The 5,000-nt window shown below is 47.3% G+C and overlaps 17 non-coding genes across 17 annotated transcripts in view; all 17 read right to left on the bottom strand.

Annotated features, from left to right (window-relative positions):
- Positions 1-123: 123 nt before the first annotated feature.
- Positions 124-242, bottom strand: LOC146239178 (5S ribosomal RNA). The gene has a single exon (XR_014734798.1). It is a non-coding gene; the product is annotated as a 5S ribosomal RNA (ribosomal RNA).
- A 182-nt stretch (positions 243-424) lies between these two features.
- Positions 425-543, bottom strand: LOC146239177 (5S ribosomal RNA). The gene has a single exon (XR_014740311.1). It is a non-coding gene; the product is annotated as a 5S ribosomal RNA (ribosomal RNA).
- A 182-nt stretch (positions 544-725) lies between these two features.
- Positions 726-844, bottom strand: LOC146239176 (5S ribosomal RNA). Its single transcript, XR_014735483.1, has one exon. It is a non-coding gene; the product is annotated as a 5S ribosomal RNA (ribosomal RNA).
- A 174-nt stretch (positions 845-1,018) lies between these two features.
- LOC146239175 (5S ribosomal RNA) lies at positions 1,019-1,137 on the bottom strand. The gene has a single exon (XR_014739362.1). It is a non-coding gene; the product is annotated as a 5S ribosomal RNA (ribosomal RNA).
- Positions 1,138-1,323: 186 nt separating this feature from the next.
- LOC146239174 (5S ribosomal RNA) lies at positions 1,324-1,442 on the bottom strand. Its single transcript, XR_014734814.1, has one exon. It is a non-coding gene; the product is annotated as a 5S ribosomal RNA (ribosomal RNA).
- A 182-nt stretch (positions 1,443-1,624) lies between these two features.
- Positions 1,625-1,743, bottom strand: LOC146239173 (5S ribosomal RNA). Its single transcript, XR_014738851.1, has one exon. It is a non-coding gene; the product is annotated as a 5S ribosomal RNA (ribosomal RNA).
- Positions 1,744-1,925: 182 nt separating this feature from the next.
- On the bottom strand, positions 1,926-2,044 carry LOC146239172 (5S ribosomal RNA). The gene has a single exon (XR_014735482.1). It is a non-coding gene; the product is annotated as a 5S ribosomal RNA (ribosomal RNA).
- Positions 2,045-2,222: 178 nt separating this feature from the next.
- On the bottom strand, positions 2,223-2,341 carry LOC146239171 (5S ribosomal RNA). The gene has a single exon (XR_014735099.1). It is a non-coding gene; the product is annotated as a 5S ribosomal RNA (ribosomal RNA).
- Positions 2,342-2,523: 182 nt separating this feature from the next.
- Positions 2,524-2,642, bottom strand: LOC146239170 (5S ribosomal RNA). The gene has a single exon (XR_014740083.1). It is a non-coding gene; the product is annotated as a 5S ribosomal RNA (ribosomal RNA).
- A 172-nt stretch (positions 2,643-2,814) lies between these two features.
- On the bottom strand, positions 2,815-2,933 carry LOC146239169 (5S ribosomal RNA). Its single transcript, XR_014735481.1, has one exon. It is a non-coding gene; the product is annotated as a 5S ribosomal RNA (ribosomal RNA).
- Positions 2,934-3,113: 180 nt separating this feature from the next.
- On the bottom strand, positions 3,114-3,232 carry LOC146239168 (5S ribosomal RNA). Its single transcript, XR_014738850.1, has one exon. It is a non-coding gene; the product is annotated as a 5S ribosomal RNA (ribosomal RNA).
- Positions 3,233-3,418: 186 nt separating this feature from the next.
- LOC146239167 (5S ribosomal RNA) lies at positions 3,419-3,537 on the bottom strand. Its single transcript, XR_014735480.1, has one exon. It is a non-coding gene; the product is annotated as a 5S ribosomal RNA (ribosomal RNA).
- Positions 3,538-3,711: 174 nt separating this feature from the next.
- Positions 3,712-3,830, bottom strand: LOC146239166 (5S ribosomal RNA). The gene has a single exon (XR_014735479.1). It is a non-coding gene; the product is annotated as a 5S ribosomal RNA (ribosomal RNA).
- A 172-nt stretch (positions 3,831-4,002) lies between these two features.
- Positions 4,003-4,121, bottom strand: LOC146239165 (5S ribosomal RNA). The gene has a single exon (XR_014738848.1). It is a non-coding gene; the product is annotated as a 5S ribosomal RNA (ribosomal RNA).
- A 174-nt stretch (positions 4,122-4,295) lies between these two features.
- Positions 4,296-4,414, bottom strand: LOC146239164 (5S ribosomal RNA). Its single transcript, XR_014740148.1, has one exon. It is a non-coding gene; the product is annotated as a 5S ribosomal RNA (ribosomal RNA).
- A 182-nt stretch (positions 4,415-4,596) lies between these two features.
- Positions 4,597-4,715, bottom strand: LOC146239163 (5S ribosomal RNA). The gene has a single exon (XR_014735478.1). It is a non-coding gene; the product is annotated as a 5S ribosomal RNA (ribosomal RNA).
- Positions 4,716-4,889: 174 nt separating this feature from the next.
- Positions 4,890-5,000, bottom strand: part of LOC146239162 (5S ribosomal RNA) — a 119-nt gene continuing 8 nt past the window's right edge. The window contains exon 1 of the ribosomal RNA XR_014734797.1: positions 4,890-5,000. This exon is cut by the window's right edge and continues 8 nt beyond it. This is a non-coding gene — a ribosomal RNA (5S ribosomal RNA).

Here is a 5,000-nt window from a genome sequence, read left to right as displayed (position 1 = left end):
CAATGCAAGGTGGTCTCTCTCTCTCTCTCTCTCGTGTCAAAATGAAAACAGCTTCCAGCCCCTTTCATGAAGGACTACTTGTGCATATTGCAAGATTTCAGTTTCTAAGTGAATGAGCAAAAGAGCATGCAGCACCTGGTATTCCCAGGCGGTCTCCCATCCAAGTACTAACCAGGCCCGACCCTGCTTAGCTTCCGAGATCAGACGAGATCGGGCGTTGCCAGGCTGGTATGGCCGTACGAAATAAGTTGACAACCATAGGCTACTTATCCATATACAGATTTTGCAATTGACAATGCAAGGTAGTCTCTCTCTCTCTCTCTCTCTCTCTCTCGTGTCAAAATGAAAACAGCTTCCAGCCCCTTTCATGAAGGACTACTTGTGCATATTGCAAGATGTCAGTTTCTAAGTGAATGAGCAAAAGAGCATACAGCACCTGGTATTCCCAGGCGGTCTCCCATCCAAGTACTAACCAGGCCCGACCCTGCTTAGCTTCCGAGATCAGACGAGATCGGGCGTTGCCAGGCTGGTATGGCCGTACTAAATAAGTTGACAACCATAGGCTACTTATCCATATACAGATTTAGCAATTGACAATGCAAGGTAGTCTCTCTCTCTCTCTCTCTCTCTCTCTCGTGTCAAAATGAAAACAGCTTCCAGCCCCTTTCATGAAGGACTACTTGTGCATATTGCAAGATGTCAGTTTCTAAGTGAATGAGCAAAAGAGCATACAGCACCTGGTATTCCCAGGCGGTCTCCCATCCAAGTACTAACCAGGCCCGACCCTGCTTAGCTTCCGAGATCAGACGAGATCGGGCGTTGCCAGGCTGGTATGGCCGTACGAAATAAGTTGACAACCATAGGCTACTTATCCATATACAGATTTAGCAATTGACAATGCAAGGTGGTCTCTCTCTCTCTCTCTCTCGTGTCAAAATGAAAACAGCTTCCAGCCCCTTTCATGAAGGACTACTTGTGCATATTGCAAGATTTCAGTTTCTAAGTGAATAAGCAAAAGAGCATACAGCACCTGGTATTCCCAGGCGGTCTCCCATCCAAGTACTAACCAGGCCCGACCCTGCTTAGCTTCCGAGATCAGACGAGATCGGGCGTGGCCAGGCTGGTATGGCCGTACGAAATAAGTTGACAACCATAGGCTACTTATCCATATACAGATTTAGCAATTGACAATGCAAGGTAGTCTCTCTCTCTCTCTCTCTCTCTCTCTCTCTCGTGTCAAAATGAAAACAGCTTCCAGCCCCTTTCATGAAGGACTACTTGTGCATATTGCAAGATTTCAGTTTCTAAGTGAATGAGCAAAAGAGCATACAGCACCTGGTATTCCCAGGCGGTCTCCCATCCAAGTACTAACCAGGCCCGACCCTGCTTAGCTTCCGAGATCAGACGAGATCGGGCGTTGCCAGGCTGGTATGGCCGTACCAAATAAGTTGACAACCAAAGGCTACTTATCCATATACAGATTTAGCAATTGACAATGCAAGGTAGTCTCTCTCTCTCTCTCTCTCTCTCTCTCGTGTCAAAATGAAAACAGCTTCCAGCCCCTTTCATGAAGGACTACTTGTGCATATTGCAAGATGTCAGTTTCTAAGTGAATGAGCAAAAGAGCATACAGCACCTGGTATTCCCAGGCGGTCTCCCATCCAAGTACTAACCAGGCCCGACCCTGCTTAGCTTCCGAGATCAGACGTGATCGGGCGTTGCCAGGCTGGTATGGCCGTACGAAATAAGTTGACAACCATAGGCTACTTATCCATATACAGATTTAGCAATTGACAATGCAAGGTAGTCTCTCTCTCTCTCTCTCTCTCTCTCTCGTGTCAAAATGAAAACAGCTTCCAGCCCCTTTCATGAAGGACTACTTGTGCATATTGCAAGATGTCAGTTTCTAAGTGAATGAGCAAAAGAGCATACAGCACCTGGTATTCCCAGGCGGTCTCCCATCCAAGTACTAACCAGGCCCGACCCTGCTTAGCTTCCGAGATCAGACGAGATCGGGCGTTGCCAGGCTGGTATGGCCGTACGAAATAAGTTGACAACCATAGGCTACTTATCCATATACAGATTTAGCAATTGACAATGCAAGGTAGTCTCTCTCTCTCTCTCTCTCTCTCGTGTCAAAATGAAAACAGCTTCCAGCCCCTTTCATGAAGGACTACTTGTGCATATTGCAAGATGTCAGTTTCTAAGTGAATGAGCAAAAGAGCATACAGCACCTGGTATTCCCAGGCGGTCTCCCATCCAAGTACTAACCAGGCCCGACCCTGCTTAGCTTCCGGGATCAGACGAGATCGGGCGTTGCCAGGCTGGTATGGCCGTACGAAATAAGTTGACAACCATAGGCTACTTATCCATATACAGATTTAGCAATTGACAATGCAAGGTAGTCTCTCTCTCTCTCTCTCTCTCTCTCTCGTGTCAAAATGAAAACAGCTTCCAGCCCCTTTCATGAAGGACTACTTGTGCATATTGCAAGATGTCAGTTTCTAAGTGAATGAGCAAAAGAGCATACAGCACCTGGTATTCCCAGGCGGTCTCCCATCCAAGTACTAACCAGGCCCGACCCTGCTTAGCTTCCGAGATCAGACGTGATCGGGCGTTGCCAGGCTGGTATGGCCGTACAAAATAAGTTGACAACCATAGGCTACTTATCCATATACAGATTTAGCAATTGACAATGCAAGGTGGTCTCTCTCTCTCTCTCTCGTGTCAAAATGAAAACAGCTTCCAGCCCCTTTCATGAAGGACTACTTGTGCATATTGCAAGATTTCAGTTTCTAAGTGAATGAGCAAAAGAGCATACAGCACCTGGTATTCCCAGGCGGTCTCCCATCCAAGTACTAACCAGGCCCGACCCTGCTTAGCTTCCGAGATCAGACGAGATCGGGCGTTGCCAGGCTGGTATGGCCGTACGAAATAAGTTGACAACCATAGGCTACTTATCCATATACAGATTTAGCAATTGACAATGCAAGGTAGTCTCTCTCTCTCTCTCTCTCTCTCTCGGGTCAAAATGAAAACAGCTTCCAGCCCCTTTCATGAAGGACTACTTGTGCATATTGCAAGATGTCAGTTTCTAAGTGAATGAGCAAAAGAGCATACAGCACCTGGTATTCCCAGGCGGTCTCCCATCCAAGTACTAACCAGGCCCGACCCTGCTTAGCTTCCGAGATCAGACGTGATCGGGCGTTGCCAGGCTGGTATGGCCGTACGAAATAAGTTGACAACCATAGGCTACTTATCCATATACAGATTTAGCAATTGACAATGCAAGGTGGTCTCTCTCTCTCTCTCTCTCTCTCTCTCTCTCGTGTCAAAATGAAAACAGCTTCCAGCCCCTTTCATGAAGGACTACTTGTGCATATTGCAAGATGTCAGTTTCTAAGTGAATGAGCAAAAGAGCATACAGCACCTGGTATTCCCAGGCGGTCTCCCATCCAAGTACTAACCAGGCCCGACCCTGCTTAGCTTCCGAGATCAGACGAGATCGGGCGTTGCCAGGCTGGTATGGCCGTACGAAATAAGTTGACAACCATAGGCTACTTATCCATATACAGATTTAGCAATTGACAATGCAAGGTAGTCTCTCTCTCTCTCTCTCTCGTGTCAAAATGAAAACAGCTTCCAGCCCCTTTCATGAAGGACTACTTGTGCATATTGCAAGATTTCAGTTTCTAAGTGAATGAGCAAAAGAGCATACAGCACCTGGTATTCCCAGGCGGTCTCCCATCCAAGTACTAACCAGGCCCGACCCTGCTTAGCTTCCGAGATCAGACGAGATCGGGCGTTGCCAGGCTGGTATGGCCGTACGAAATAAGTTGACAACCATAGGCTACTTATCCATATACAGATTTAGCAATTGACAATGCAAGGTAGTCTCTCTCTCTCTCTCTCGTGTCAAAATGAAAACAGCTTCCAGCCCCTTTCATGAAGGACTACTTGTGCATATTGCAAGATGTCAGTTTCTAAGTGAATGAGCAAAAGAGCATACAGCACCTGGTATTCCCAGGCGGTCTCCCATCCAAGTACTAACCAGGCCCGACCCTGCTTAGCTTCCGAGATCAGACGTGATCGGGCGTTGCCAGGCTGGTATGGCCGTACGAAATAAGTTGACAACCATAGGCTACTTATCCATATACAGATTTAGCAATTGACAATGCAAGGTGGTCTCTCTCTCTCTCTCTCTCGTGTCAAAATGAAAACAGCTTCCAGCCCCTTTCATGAAGGACTACTTGTGCATATTGCAAGATGTCAGTTTCTAAGTGAATGAGCAAAAGAGCATACAGCACCTGGTATTCCCAGGCGGTCTCCCATCCAAGTACCAACCAGGCCCGACCCTGCTTAGCTTCCGAGATCAGACGAGATCGGGCGTTGCCAGGCTGGTATGGCCGTACGAAATAAGTTGACAACCATAGGCTACTTATCCATATACAGATTTAGCAATTGACAATGCAAGGTAGTCTCTCTCTCTCTCTCTCTCTCTCTCTCGTGTCAAAATGAAAACAGCTTCCAGCCCCTTTCATGAAGGACTACTTGTGCATATTGCAAGATGTCAGTTTCTAAGTGAATGAGCAAAAGAGCATACAGCACCTGGTATTCCCAGGCGGTCTCCCATCCAAGTACTAACCAGGCCCGACCCTGCTTAGCTTCCGAGATCAGACGAGATCGGGCGTTGCCAGGCTGGTATGGCCGTACGAAATAAGTTGACAACCATAGGCTACTTATCCATATACAGATTTAGCAATTGACAATGCAAGGTGGTCTCTCTCTCTCTCTCTCTCGTGTCAAAATGAAAACAGCTTCCAGCCCCTTTCATGAAGGACTACTTGTGCATATTGCAAGATTTCAGTTTCTAAGTGAATGAGCAAAAGAGCATGCAGCACCTGGTATTCCCAGGCGGTCTCCCATCCAAGTACTAACCAGGCCCGACCCTGCTTAGCTTCCGAGATCAGACGAGATCGGGCGTTGCCAGGCTGGTATGG

Source organism: Hypomesus nipponensis, chromosome 20 (genome assembly GCF_054491055.1).
Source record: "Hypomesus nipponensis isolate SF chromosome 20, ASM5449105v1, whole genome shotgun sequence".
Classification (NCBI taxonomy): Eukaryota; Metazoa; Chordata; class Actinopteri; order Osmeriformes; family Osmeridae; genus Hypomesus; species Hypomesus nipponensis.
Note: the sequence above shows the minus strand (reverse complement) of the source record. Positions and strands in the feature narration are given on the sequence as shown.